Source organism: Parambassis ranga, chromosome 2 (assembly GCF_900634625.1).
Source record: "Parambassis ranga chromosome 2, fParRan2.1, whole genome shotgun sequence".
Classification (NCBI taxonomy): Eukaryota; Metazoa; Chordata; class Actinopteri; family Ambassidae; genus Parambassis; species Parambassis ranga.
Genome location: NC_041023.1, coordinates 44,728,057 through 44,743,769, shown reverse-complemented (window position 1 = coordinate 44,743,769; position 15,713 = coordinate 44,728,057). Strand labels below are relative to the sequence as shown.

The 15,713-nt window shown below is 50.1% G+C and overlaps 1 pseudogene; it reads right to left on the bottom strand.

The window, feature by feature from the left end:
* Positions 1 to 14,072, bottom strand: LOC114445065 (protein shisa-7-like; annotated as a pseudogene).
* Between the last annotated feature and the right edge of the window lie 1,641 nt (positions 14,073 to 15,713).

Sequence of the window (15,713 nt, the reverse complement as noted above, 5' to 3'; positions counted from 1 at the left end):
TACAAAAGCAGCTCGTTTGGTTTTTAAATACTTTTTTTATAAATACAAAGACAAGCAAACCCGTCCGCCTCCGGCTCGGCGCTCTCCATCATCCACGGCGGATTCAAAGACAGACCGATCTGTCGGAGCGCTCGAGGACTCGGAGGACAGCAGTGCAATAAAACTCAAGGACAATTCAACAAATCGGACTCAGCAGAAATCCTTCAGTAAAAGTCACAGCGGAGACCCAGCAGCCGTCCAGCTGCCTGTTTTTTTTGCTCTTTTTAGGAGGGCGTGTATCTTCCCTTTACAAAGAATGGCTGAAATTTCTCTTTCAACACACAAAGTGACAAGAAGAGAATCGATTGGCTTAAACGTCGTCATACAGGACATATTTAGTGAAGGGGGGGGGGGGCAGCCAGCTGAGAGCTTCACAGACCCTCTCTCTCTCTCTCTCTCTTCAGCCTTCACCTCTCCTCATCTTCCTCTCACACTGTCACCTCGTTCTTACTCCCAGTCCGCAGTCCCTGCCCTCCTCCTCCTCCTCCTCCTCCTCCGGGGATGAAGTGCAGCTGTTCGATGGTGTTCTGCCTCTTGCTGGCAAAAGCCATTCGTCGGGCGTTGGGGTGTCCTCCCATCGACCCCATTCCTCCTCCTCCTCCTCCTCTTTCTCCTCCTCCGCCGTGGGGGTCCCAGCCGCCGTGCTTGCCCATGCCCGCGGAGCTGCGGTCGTGCTCGTGGCCGGGCGTCGGGTGCGAGTTCATCTTGATCATGTGGTGGCGGTCCAGAGACGGCGTGGCGCAGATGTTCTGCTGCGACTGGGCCTTCTGGTGGTGGCTGAGCCGACCCATGGTGGGAACCATCCCCGTGCCCCCGCCCCTCTCCATCAGACCCATCGGCAGCAGCCGGTCGTCCAGCCGGTCAGGAGAGACCAGGAGCCGCTCGTGGGACCTGGAACCACAGAGACCGGGTTAAGGCCACTATGAACACTGCATGCATTAATCAGCTCCTCTACCACTTAAATCCACTTATTCCTGATATATTAACCCTTTACTGTACATAATGAAATTCTACATTTATGTATTTGTGTTTTCATTTATTTAATGTGGCCATAATCTACTTTTCTCTGATCCTGTTGGAAAAATTCTTCCAACATTTGCTCTGATTTTGTTTTCCCCTCTGTCATCTCTCTCCTCTGATCTTCCTTTGCCTCGTCTGATCAGGCCTCACCTCTGCCACCCTCTCACCTGCGGAGCGTCTGTGACGTGGAGCTCCTGCTGATGCTCATCATGGCTTTGTAGTACTGATGCTGCTGGTTCTTGGACAGGCGGGACAGCGTGTTGCCCTCCGCCAGCGCCAGCAGCTGGTCCTGGGAAACGAACGCGGCGCGGCGGCCTGTCGAAGGTGGAGTTGGCGTTGTACGGCGTCTGCGAGGGCAGCGGGTACGGTTCGGCGTGGAGGCTGGGATGTGGAGGTGGGGCCGGGAGCCGTGGAGCGGCAGCGTGCCCCTGGAGCCCAGCGTGTAGTCGCCACCCCACGGCAGGTGGTGCTGCGAGGAGTGGAAGGAGGGCGGGGCGTTGTTGGAGCGACGCTTGGAGTTGTAGTAGCTGGAGTACTCGTCCAGTTCTTTCTCTGATGCAGCAAAAGAAAGAGAGAGATTTGCAAAATGTAGACTGACTACAGATATCTGCTTTATTGATTAATAAGGACTATGCAGCAAATAATTGATTGATACAATATATGTCCTGATTTCAGCCTGTGTAAAGAGGGCAGATAAACGGGTGAAAATCCCTAAAGGTCTGTTAGACCCCGTTCACACAATCAATCCTAGAGCGGGATTCAGGTCATATCTGGATATATCCAGATTGATTTCAATCCACCTCTCGGAGGTGGATCAACCCGGATTGGCTTACATCTGGCTCAGGTCTGAACGCAAATGCAACATCATACTTCAGGGACAGTGTCCGGGTCGCATACAAAAGCCGTATGAAACAACCGTCGAACTACGACAGCTTTGCCCGAGTTTATTTTCCACAGGGCTACAAAGGAATAAACTGCTGTTTGAACCGAAAAAAAAAAACCAAAAGAACGAGCGACACGGGACAAAAAAAAAAAAACACGATGCATGCACACATGCGGTCCTACCGCAGCCTGAACGGACTCTGTATATTACAAGGCGCCACCTAGGGTTTGGAGGACAACAAACAAATGGTGTTAAGCTGGGTTGAGCGCGGACACGGTGGTGATAGCCAGATTTGAAAATAGGTCTGAATGTATCCAGACTTAAAGGCGATCTGGATTCAATCCTGCTCTAGCTGGACTGACTCTCTCCAGTGTGAACGGGGCCTTTAAATGTCTTAAGGAAGACAGAAGGCAGGAATGGACCATTCAAAGAGACGAGACACGCTGAATATTGCAGGAGGCGTGAAAGAATAAAGGTAAGAGAGGAGCTCCAGGGTGAAGGGAGGAAGGGCACAGACAGAAGAATGAAACCAAACGTAAAGACAGAGGAGCACCGAGTGTTTGTGAGTGACTTTCATTAACAGTGACACACAGTGTTTCTGTGCTTCACAGCCTCAGACTGCTTTAATCTCAAAGCATTTCCATGGAGAAGCGGCTCCCCAAGAGCCAATTTAAAGCTGACCTTTACCCAGCCGCCTCCTCCTGCCCCTCCTGCCTCTTCCTTTCTCTCCTCCTTCTGTTTGTTCCTTTGTCTCCTCCATCCTCACTCTTCTCCTCACCCTCTCCGTTTACTCCCCCCCCCCCGCCTCCTGTAAGGCCACATTATCTCCAGGTTTCTCTTCCGGCTGACAAAGAAGCCTTTATCAGTGTCATTTCTGCAGCGCCGCACGGGGAGGCCTCATCAAAAGCAGCAGGTTTCATCACACAATGGCTGAAGAGAGGCTGCCCCCCCTCCCCCCTCTTTGTGGAGGTATTTCAGCCTCAGCTGAGGGGGTTCCACCAAAACTGACATTCATGCAGAATGTGCAACAGTCTGACAGGTTAAAGAAGCTGATCAGTAAAACCCTGCAGCACACAGGAAGTGATCCTTCTGTAAAACAACCGAGACAATTAATCAAGTCAAGTCATCAATCAGTCATCACCCGATCAAAGTGCTCCAGGATGAGGTGTTCCAGGTGACAGCAGTCCTCACAGCAGTGAACTCAAATGAAGGTAAAAAAGCCCCCAAAATAAATAAAATAAAATAAAGTTAAGAGTAGGAACAAGCTGGACATTTTAACATTTATTATATATATATATATATATAATTTATTATAGGACTACAAAACCATGACTTTGGAGCCGCCCTACAGGCTGCGGGAGGAACTGCATTGACTTCATTTGTCAGCTGTGGAGGTTGCTTTGCTTTTTTTTTACTCATACAGGGACAACTCAAAAATAAGTATTCTAACATCCGAGACTCCCACCTGGTGTTAAATGACATGAATGTAACAGCACTGTTGAAGGAGGACGAGCTGAGCGTTCAGACGTGTTGCTGCAGACATGAACTGATGCAGCGGATTGATGGAGAGGGACAACAGAAGAAGACCACGGCGAGCAGAGAGGTGACTTCTGGATTTAAGACAGAGCTCCTGTCTCCTGAGGAGGTAAGAGAAGGGCTGAAGTGCAGCGAGCGCCGCGCACCGTCGGCCATCGAAGTGTTTTCTCCTCTTTGATTGAATTGAATAATAAAGAGGCTCATCTGGACTCTGCCTTCGCCTCATTACAGCACACACAGACGGCCCCCCATGTAGTAACCATCCATTCACTCTCCCCTCCCCCTGCAGTTGTCAGCCATCGCAGGGCGAGAGAGGTAAAGACAGAGAGAGAGAGAGAGAGGGGGGCGGACCAGCCGCTGCCTCTCGAACTTTTCTTCCCCGTCGATGGCAGCCAGGCCCCTCAGACCAGCCGGCCGACACCCCTCCCCCTTATCTCCTGACATCTCCCTCCAATCCTTCTTCCTCTCGTCCGCAGCCTCTCCCTTCATTCTGCTCTGCATCTCCATCACCCCCCCCCCTTTCTCCTTCATGCTGTATCCTCATTTGCCCACTCAGCTGTTTCACCGCCCCCCACACCAACAGCACTTCCACCTCCTTCCTCATCTTTCCTCCGCTCCATCTTTCTCCCTCCACCTTCATCATAAAAAATCCTGTGCTCCCATAATCTGGACTGACGGGAGAATCATCAGCTGTCGGTTCCAAAGACTGGACCAGGTTGATCAGACTCGGAATAACAGGTTGTGCTTTGGAAAGGAAAGAGTGGGCTCCAGTGTTTTTGGATCTCTGTGCTAAATTCTACGTCCAGATTTATGATGATGGAGGCTGTGACCGACAGACTCAGCTCCACCTCTCCGCCTGTATTGGAGTTTAGGTGGACTCACACATGGGCTGCACATGGTGAACACTGAAATCGATCCATTAGACCGGATTCAAAGGTCACAGGTTTATCTGAGATCCAACATAACCCACTGAGGCCCCAGACCTCTGTACTTCCAAATGGCCGCCAGCTAGTGTGTCACATCACCTTGAATAATCCATTAGTCCCTCCCTCCCTCCCCTCAGGTTGCTCCCCCTGCCTCCCCTTCCTCTTTGGGGCTTACCCAGCCTCTTCAGGGAGCTGTAGCGGTTGATCTCAGGTTTCATGGCCGCCTCGTAGGACGGCGGCAGCTGGGCCAGGTTGTGGAAGGAGTGGGAGAAGACGGGTGGCTGCTGTTGTGTCTCATTCCTCCTCCGATGAGGCCGCCGCCGCCGCCGCCTCCGGGGGCTTTACCGACACCTGAAATCAGGGTAGACCCCGAGGAGAGCTGGGAGGTGTTGTTCATACGGGCGGCCGCGCTCTACACAGATGAAGAAGAAACACACAAGCTGGTTAAGTAATCAGTAAACACAGGAAGTGTCTCAGAGCTCCATGGCGACCGTCTATAAATACGACCCTGTGCTGATCATGTGAGGCTCTCACACAAACTCATCAGGCACATGTAAATACAGAGAAAGACACCGATAGCAGGGAGCACAGTCACAGTAATGCAAAGTGCAAAAGCAGCACGTCGATCAATAACATAGAGATGACGTCTTATGTAAGGTCAGCGGCCGGGGGGGCGGGGTGGGGGGGTGACATCAGTTACATCATTAAAAAAAAGTACATTCATATTCTCCAAACACACAACATGCAGGTGCACTCAGCTGTGACCTCACATGTGTAGGTTCTGTACATGGACACAGACACACACCAGCCACACACACACACACCACACACACACACGAGACACAGACACACACACGCGCAACCACAACCACACAGACACAGACACACACAGACACAGACGACACAGGACACACACACGCACACACACACACAGACAACACACACACAGACGCACACACGCACACACACACAGGACACAGAGACACCACACAGATCACAGAGACACACACAGACACAGAGACACAGACACGCACACACACACACACACACAGACACACACACCCACCACACACACGAGCACACAGACACACACAAGCGCACACACACACACACACAGACACACACACAGACACAGAGACACAGACACACACACACGCACACACACACACACACACCAGACACACACACGCACACACACAGGCTCTCCATAATAATGTCTGTCAAAATGTGGTACCATACAAAGCAGCAGTCACAGATTGTTTAACCGTATTCTGTCTTAGACACACACAGACACACAGACACACACAGACACACACAGACACACAATAACCAATGATGGTTACTGGCTGCCATTTTGTTAAGATAACTGCTGGACATATGCTGCTCATTGACCGCTGACAGTAATGGGCAATAATGGCCAATGATGTCTTTGTTAAGAGCCACCAGGGAACACATACACACACACACAAACCACATCGACTTCTGTACCATTATACACACGGTGGAGGGGGTGAGAGGCGGGGGAGAAGGGGTGAGGGGGAGAGGTGTCAAAGCAATGCTAGCTGTGAGATCAGAAGCTTCCAAAGCAGGAGGGAGTGACAGGAAGAGCTGGTTGTTTTAAGAAAGAGCCAGGATGCAGAATTAGCCTGATCAGTTCCACGGGTTTGAGGGTAATTGATTTTTTTTTTTTCTCTCCAAAACACCTACGATGGCTGACAGGAGAGGTTCGATACATGGTGTCCTGGAAAAGAGCCCTGAGTCACAGGGCTGAAGTGTTCTGTTCTCAGGAAGCCACGGACAACCAACCAGAGGAGGTCACACACCCAGAGCGAACTGTACCAGGAACTATTATCATCTTAAAGCTACACGTATGTTCCTTGTTTTATTTATGAGGCTCCTGTACAAATAAAGTTAGAGACCAACAAAAATACACTTAATATTTAAAGAATCAAAATATAAAAATAGATTAAAAAAGCTTCTGAACCAGTCGCATTTAATCCTCTGACCCCGGACAATAATACGCTGCCACCAAACTTCTCTCTAGAGTCTATGAAAAGTCATTACTGCCCTGTTTTGACTCCAGATCGAAGCTTTTTGCATCCGAAATTAAAAAAACTCTCCAAACAAAGACACACTGCTCTGCTTCATGCATCAAGTCACTGTGATTGACTCAGTTCCATCCATCAGTCCCATTCAGGAGGCGTTCTATGTGCAGGATAGAGGAAGACGTGTGAACATGTGTGTCTCTGCATAAAGCTGCAGGCCTCCACCCGGACCTGAATAAAAAAAAGACGGGTTCAGAGAGGTAAAGCAGGGAGTTTCATTCCTGTTTGTATCGGATGCATTATTAAACGTTCAGCTGATGTGTGTGTGTGTGTGTGTGTGTGTGTGTGTGTGTGCGTCTAACCCGGTTTTATTCTCTGCAGTTGCCTGCTTGTGTAATTCATTCCACGAGGGACACATGTAGGAGTAATGGCTCGGAATAACTGGCAGTGAAACAACTTAAAAAGTTCAATGGAAATCATGCTGGTCTCCTTCATCACCATCATCATCATCATCACGTTTCCATGGCAACCTTATCCAGTATCCTGTGGCAGCCATGTTAGATGCACCGAATAAGCCTCTTTGACTTACAGCGGGGGGGGGGGGGGCAGAGGACTTGTGCTAGCATTGCTCGTGTGTGTTCAGCTGTAAGCGCACACACACACACACATCACTGTGTCATCACATCACTGCTACACCAAGAGAAGAAGAACAGGGCAGGCTGGTGGAGGGTGGGGGGCAGACAGGACCGCAATCAAAGCAGGAGGCAGGCCACACAACGCTCGCACTCTTATGAGAGATGTGTCAATTCAACACAACCGTGCGACAGAGTGCTCCAACACATGACGTGTGTGTTAGTGTGTGTTAGTGTGTGTGTCGCCACAGGGTCGTGTTGACAGTTAGCACAGCTGTTGTAAGAGCGCAGTACAACAAGCCGTCACACTAACATCAAGACAGACAGACAGTGTGTGTGATAATCAGGCCGGGAGCAAGGCCGCCGGCAGCTGGCCGCCGCGCCGCCGCCGCCGCCACCTCTGCTGCTGACAACAACAAAGCTTACCGATGGTAGCAGAAGTGTTTGGGGCTGGAAGCAGACCCCTGCTGGTTAAAATGGTTGGTTGCAAGTTCCCAGCTGCGAAGAGAGCAGAGCCGACAAACTGATGGACAACCACTCCAGAGGACACAGAAGACCGTGTCGAGTAAGCATTTGTGTCAATAAAGAGAGAGAGAGAGAGAGGGGGACAGCGAGAGAGGAGAGACAGGAAGGAGAAGGACAGTCCCTCCAGGAATAAGCCCGTTTTATTTTTATCAAACTTGGTCGGCACATGAGAGTCAAACACTAAAGAAGGAGCGAGTGTTTGGGTCGTATTCACTGCTCTGTGATCCGAGACAAATACAGACTAACTAATAAAACGCTACCTGCAGATGGAACCAGCTTCCTGGAGAGACGGACAGCAGAGAGCTCGCTTAGCGACAGAGACAGAGCAGAGAGAGAGAGAAAAGTGTGTGTGTGTGTGTGTGTGTGGTACCAGAAAGTTTTGAAGCTCTGCATGGAAGTGAATGTTAATCTGAGCAGGACTTCAGTCAGAGCAGAGGAACGCTCCGAGCTGCAGTGTGTGGGCTGCACATGCATTTAAATAAGGCAGCAGAACACTCACTCTGTTTTATATTTGTTGCTGTATGTTTTTTTTTTTTTTTGGCTCCGTTGCAGCAAACTACAGAAAACTTTAAAAGTTCCGTCAGTGGATCGTGTCATCAAGACAAACTGAGACAAAAATGTTCAAACAAACGTTTTAAGAGACAAAATGACTGAATGTGTCGAAAGAGTTCTTATTTGGGACTTCTCCACAGCAGGAACTGCCTCCTTATTCTGGCCCTTTATGTCCTGTTTTAAGTGTGATGACAGTCTGTATACTGTAGGCTGATCCCAAACTGGCAGCTGCTGCAGACCATCGTTGTTAAAGGTAGGAGATTTCACTCTGATGCACTTTTTGTTAAATTAGTGTAACTTCTCTTTACAATCCAATAGCAACCGATTAGTTCGGCAGTTCTCTTACGAAGAATATGAATATCTGTGAAGCTATAAAACATAAAAACATCAGCCAATCCTCCGGGTGGACCCTGCGCGGAGTATTGGCTGGTTGTCACTCTCTTCCTGCTCTGTGCACCAGAGAGGTACATGCATGATGGCCGAAGTCACAGACCGCAGCTCGTCTTCAGGTGACGTCCATGTGATTTGGAGGCGTGGCTTCGGGGTGAGCTCCGAGAGAAAGGGGCATGTGTTTACTTTCCAAATCTGGCTGACTCACCATTGACAGTAAAACTATGGACAGAGCTTCCTGTGACGTCACCCGTTTGTTTTCTGAAGAGCCGTTCTGAGGCTCGGTGGGAGGTTCCAGGACGTTGATGACCGCCGCCATGTTGGCAGCGTCACGTCCGCCAAACTCCAAATATGGACAAAAAGGGGGAGCACGAGCGGAGTTTAGGGGGGCGGGCGATCGTGGAAGCAGGAAACTCACGTTGTGATAGATACGTCAACTGTCTGTCACTCAAGCAGCAACGCCCATAATTATGCGTAATTTTAAGTCAGAATACCATTGAAACTAGTGACTTGTAAAACAATTCACCCCCCCTACAATTGACACTAGAAGAGAACCTATCATCTGAGACCAGAGTGGTTTTTTTGTACCAGGCTGTAAACATGTTTTTTTCTGCTGTGAAGTCGGCCATTTTAACATGGGAGTCTATGGGAAATGACTCGCTTTTGGAGCCAGCCCCCAGCAGTTGCGGCGTGAATTACAAGTTTTGACACTTCCGCATGGGCTTCAACTTTGAGCCCCGAAGGTTGCCGCTTGACTCTCACTGAGTTTTTAAAATCTCCTCCCTACCTTTAACACCAAATTAAGACATTTTGGTGTTTATTTAAATTCATGTTGTTCATGCTTCAGTGTATCTGTAACCGTCTGAGCTACATCTGAAAAAGGCCCGCCAAGAGTTTTTAATCTGTAGCTTCAGCGTCTGGCAACAATTCGGTCACAACAATGTTTCCAGCTGAAGTGTGAAGTGTGTTACTGACGGCGAGACTGCAGTGAAATCTGTGGTGACAATTACCATCCATGTCGCCGGGGACCCCGAAAGCTGGCCTGGTTCAGACGCTCACTTTTCAACCTCTGCAGCAGCAGGTGGTTGTGTGTGTGTGTGTGGTGTGTCACTCACTGCGGTTGTCTTTGCTCTGCAGGATGGGGGTGTAGAGGTTTTTGGATGTGCGTCCGTCTGAGGGTGGTGGAGGTCAGGACGGCGGCGTTGTTCCTCTCCTCCCTGCTGCACCGGGCTCGACTGGTGACGCAAGATATCCACCAGCGATCTGACACAGCAGAGGAGGATGGAGAGTCGAGAGGAAGAGCAAGCAAAGGGTCAGAGAGCCCAAAGAGAGAAGAACCGAGCCACATGTCTCAGGTTCATCTTCATCTTTTCATTAAGCCGGCCAGCATGTGGCTGTGTCCACCGCCGCTCTCACCTGGGCATGTTGATGTCTCTGTTGCGAGGTCGGCGTGCCACCTTACTGAAGGCAATCCGGACACCCACAGCCACCACCAGGGTGAAGGAGATGACCCCTCCGATCACATAGGCCGTGCCTGTTTTTAAAGAAAAATAAAGAAATGACGTCAGAGAAGGAAAGCAGGCGACACGTCCCTGCTGCTGGTCTGGACTCTGGACCTGCTGTTCTGCTGCTGCAGCGTCTCAAAATCCGGGTCGGGCTTGTTGCCCGCGGGCACGGTGACGGCACCTGCGGGTCGGCCCAGACGGGGGAGATGTAGTTGGTGCAGGCGTCCTGGTCCAGCCGGTTCCTCTGGTGCTCGCAGCAGAAGCGGTAGTGGCAGGTGCCGCAGCAGTAGATGTAGCTGCCCTGGGTGCAGTTGAACGTGCTGTCGAAGTGCCCCATCACGTCAAAGTAACCCCTGTGCAACAAGAGACGGGAGGAGAAACATCCGTCAGCAGGAGGAGGAGGAGCACGGCGTGACACAGCTGTGTGTACATATCTGACACATAAAAGGAACAAAGTGAGAGGTCGGATTTTTTCTGTTATCATCTGCCCGAGCCGAGCTGCTGCTGCTGGTGGTTGTAGTGTGCGGCTCGCCAACACACGACTGATTTAGAGCTGATTACATGTTGCCTAGCAACAGCAGGACGCCTCTCAGTGCAAAAACATAAGCTTCAGAGAGATAAAGACCAGAGCAGCAGGAGGGGAATCATGCAGCGCCTGGTTTTTATGGCATCGAGCCTTGCAAGCCACTTTCCCCTACAAGCTGCTGCGAGCGGCGCCGCAAACCTGGCGACACAATTTGTGTTAAATATACTGAACAAAAAAAGGAGGAAAGAGTTCTGTACCTGCACACGTCCACATCACCAGCTGTCTGGGAGGCGGGGCCACCTGGGCGGCGCCGAGCTGGCGGCTTCAGGGCGTCGGCCGTCATGTTCCTGGCAGCATGGTCTGAGGGAGGGGTTTGGCGGGAGTTCAGCCATAACCGGCGCGTGCTCCCCGTCCGCCTCCACTCCGCCGCCTTCGGCGCCACTTTGGGTCCAGCGGGCAGCAGCGGCGGCAGTCGCGGCTTGAAGCCGGTGAGAAGGAACAAGGTGAGCTTACCGGCTTACCGGCCACGGGAGAGCTCCTGGCAGCGACGGCGGCACGCCGCTGCTCCGTGGTGATGGTTACTGTAGAACCAGCGAGGCAGCAGGATAGCAGGAGCGCGAGGGACGAGAAAACATCCCCTGTGAAGTCGCAGGTATCATCGTTTCTATCACAAAGTTCTCAAGCCGCTTTAAAAAAAAAAAAAAAAAATCACAAATCGTTCCAGCGTAAACTCAGCGTCCTCCTCCAAGATGGCGGCTTCTCCACGTATAAAACCTTCATTGTGTGACTAATCCCTCGTGGGGCGGCTGGATGTAAACATTTCTGTCTGAATCCGTCCTGTAAGCAGCTTTTGTAAACATTGAGGTCTTCCCGAGTTTTTAGGCCCTATATGAACTTCCTGTTCAGCGGCTGCACGTCGGGACTCAATGTAAAAGAAAGAAATCTCACTTTATGGCAGCAGGAAGTGGAGACTGAATGTCGGTAACAGGAACCAGAATCGTAAATAGGCAGTATATATATTATCTGTAAACAAAATGAGAGCGAGAAAAGTGTAAACTGTTGCTATGACGACCTGTCCAAGCAGAAAGAACCCTGTTCTCCTTACTGAGGAGGGATCTGGGAGCTGTTCATGGCACAAACTGTAATGGAGTTAGCGTGGTCTGTAAACATTTAGCGCTGTATGTAAACTTGGTATCTGATGAGCGTTAGCGGATGCTGGATGGTTTTTTTCTTCTCAGATTTGGCACTTCTGTTTTTTCCTGTGTGGCTGAACTGATGTGTAAAAATCATACGTGGAAACAAAAACAAAGGAATAATAATAATAAATATATGAGCTGAGTGTGTGTCTGTAAACAACAACAGTGCTGGCAGCTTCGGAATATCTCAGCTTTGTTTGACTGACGAACAAGCCGAGAGGAAGTCTGTTTGAATTTGGCACAAGCTGTGACTTAAATTGAGAGTTCGCCGTTGCATCCCACTCGCATAAAAAACAAATGACGCTCCCCTCTTTCAAAGAATTCACAGGAAGAAGCAGTAAAGGTCAATATGCTTTACAGTTTGGTTCGAAAAAGCAACGATCAGCGAGTGTGTGATAAAAAACAAAAATAAAAAAAATCCTTTGAAGCAGCGTTTGGTTCTCGAGCGCGTCGAGGCATTCGCCGCAGGCGAGGAGCAGGCGACGGCGTCAGCGCCGGAAGAAGAAGAAGACGAGCATCTATGTGCGTTCGATTCCCTCGTGCGAGTGTCTCTGCTCTGAATTTAGCTTGGCCAGCAGAAGAGAACGAAGGAGGGCTTGGGCCCGGTTCTAGCAGGGCAGCGAGGTTCTGCCCACAGAACAGACATGAAATGTCCGGATTCATCCGTCAACGCAAGAGGAAGACGGAGAACACGGCGGCGGGGTCAGTGGCGGCGCCGGCTGTCTGCTGGCAGGGTTTCCTCACTGACTCCCTGAATGTGTGTGTGTGTGTGTGGCTGGTGTTCAGTATGGCTTCAGGTGATGTTCGTCTTCTTACAGGTGAGAACAGTGAAAGGTTTTTAATTGCATGTTTTTCATAGGATAAAGAGGAAGAATGCGAGAGAGGTCACTGGGAGGCGATAAAGAGGGTGGGGGGGGGGTCGCTCAGCGTGGCGGAAGCGAGCGCCACGAACGGAAGAAACAAGACGACGAAGAGCGAGAGGCCTCTCTCTAAAAACACAGCTGACTGGAAGAAGGAGGAGGAGAAGGAGGAGGAGGAGGAGGAGGAGAGAGGCAAAGTGTCAACAGTGTTTCACAGCGCAGACGACGAGCAGCAGCAGAGGTAGCTGCTCAGCACACGCCTCCTCTGGTACTACAGACCCTCAGCTGGAGGGTCTGTGGAGAATAAAGCACTTTGAACCAATAATGCACTGATCAGTGTCCCAGTAGGAAAAATCATGTCAGCATAAAGAGCAGCAAACACCGACTGAAGACGATGGATGGAGCGAGAAGCTGCGGCGGCTCAGTAATGACTTGATGATGGTTGTGATGATTTTTTTTTGCTTCTTCTTCTCTTGACACAGTCAGTTTGGCACCTGGTTTTGGTCTTTGCTTGAAAGAAGGAAGAGGTCACAGACCCTGATCCGATCAGAGAAACGATAAACAAAAAAAAAAACAGGGGGGAGCAGGAGTCGTCGGCGAGGAGCCTCGGCTCTGAAAGCAGCTGGGAGGAAGTTCACGGGGAACACAGGTGCACCGGGTGCAGGGGCGGTCCTGATCCGCTCAGCCGTCCTCTCACAGGGGGCTACGTCCGCTCGCTGGTTTCCACGCTGAAAGGGAAGAACACAACACGTGAGGATGTTTAATCACAATCTGAAACCAGGAGCCACCGGCTCTCATCGCTTCTTCTGACTCATACAGGAAGGAATGACTTTCAGCGTTCAGACATTTAGGCCCCGTTCACACTGGAGAAAGTCAGTCCAGCTAGAGTAGGATTGAGCCCAGACAGCCTTTAAGCTGGATGCGTTCAGACCTATTTTCAAATCTGGCTAGCACACACTTGTGTCCGCACTCAATCCGGCTTCATCCAGCGTGTTTGCTGTCCTCCAAACCACTAGGTGGCGCCTCGTAATATACAGAGTCCGTTCAGGCCGTGGTAGGACCGCGGTTTAAAGGCTATCTGGGCTCAATCCTACTCTAGCTGGAATGACTTTCTCCAGTGTGAACGGGACCTTAGTCCAGCAGTCATGGAGTCTACAGACCCAGAGGTTACCATCTTGGACCTTCAGAAAGTGGTCCATTGCAACCAATGCTTACTGTTGTCATGGCAACCACCAAACTCCTTTATCTGGGAGAAGAAATCATAGCCTGACATCAATATGATGGGCAGACCGCACTGATTTGGGGACTCTTTGGATGCAGATTCAAACCCAGACCCCCCCTCCACCCCATCCTGGAGGATACCAAGGCGTTCACAGGAGATGAAAACCCTCCAGCATGTCCTGGGTCTGCTCTGGGTCCTCCTCCCAGGTTGGACATACTTAGAACTCCTCACCAAAGTGGTGTCCAGATTCCCAAACTACCTCAAATTGTGTCTAGCTCCTCACCGTATCTCTCCAAGAGAGAGTCCAGCCACCCTGCAGAGAGAACTCATTTTCACTGCTTGGCTCTGCGTTCTTTCAGCTCGTGGCCATAGACTGTGAGATCTACAGGAGATCTACGGGAGTAAATTTTTTTAAAAAAGTACCCAAGATCAAACCCTGAGGAGCACCGGCTACACCGCCTACACCCTGCCTACATCTACCCAAGTCTCCTCTTGTGCAACGTGCTGCAGAAACCCCTGAAAACATGGCAGCTCGTCTGACTTTGGATCTGAGGAGCCACACACCTGTCGATCAGCTTAACAAAAACACCCAGTCATCCTCCGCCGTGCTGTCAATACTCCGCTCAGAGCTCATTCATGTTTACTGAAGCAAGAGGAGACGGCTGTCTCTGTGTGTACTACACACAGGACGGTTAGGACTCTGCTCATAAGGTCGGCTTTTTTTATACAAACAGATTTCAGTCTGTGCAGAGAGGAGAACTTCCTGCAGGAAGTCTGGTGTTAGGGTTATTACTGAGCTACTGAGAGGCTGGGGGTAGATTTATGTAATGCTGTTGGTCTGAGCAGCACACACACACACACACACACACACACACACACACACACACACACTCTGACAGGAGATGGGTGCATCCGTGATCTGAGTTTCAGAAAACGGGAGCAAGCGACATGGCAGATGCCGTACGGACTCATCTGACACAGAGGCCACAGGTGTGTGTGTGTGTGTGTGTGTGTGTTCAGTGAACAACACATTAAGTCATGTTTAAAATTAACACCTAATGTTCACACCTGACCGGTGTATATATGGTCTGCGGACACCATCAATATCATACCGACGTATTGATCCGTGCAGGTCGATATTTTTACATAATGCAGAAATGGAGGCTTTAGGCGCAATTTGAGCTTCTCCACAGTTTTTCCATCATCTGCAGCACATGAAGCAGCATCAGGTGGAGTCACAGGAGCTGCTCATAAAAGCCTGAATATTTGTATTTTTAATCTAATAAATCTATAAACGTAGAGCCTAATCAATGCAGCATTCTGGATACAGATACAGATACAGATATGATATCAATATATATATTGCAAACTGTTGCTGGCTAGCTGCCCTGCTGTCAGGACTACTAAGCTGTGATGCTAACACCGCTACATGCTAAGAGTAAACGGTGGATTTGGAGCAGGACGGACTATGTGATGATGCTGATCGGCATAAAAGATATGATTGGTTGACACATATATATCAATATATGTCTACTGCACTCACGCCAGTGCACTGAGCAGTCACTTCCTGTATCCGTGTCACATGGTCCTTTGAGTTGGAGACAGGAAAGCTACACATGTCAGATGTTGCTCCATCAAACTCACCAACTAAAATTAGCTGCTAGCAGTTTAAGCGTCTAATTTTAGCAAAAGCGAATAAAAAGAACGACATGTAAACATCACCCGATGCTCTGACCTGCCCAGCGCTGCAGACTGTTAGCTTAGCGCGTCATCTTTCAGTGAATCTCAACAAACATCACGTCAGCAGCAGGACCGGATTCGAACGTGTGTTGATTTGAGTGGAGACGTGCATGAAT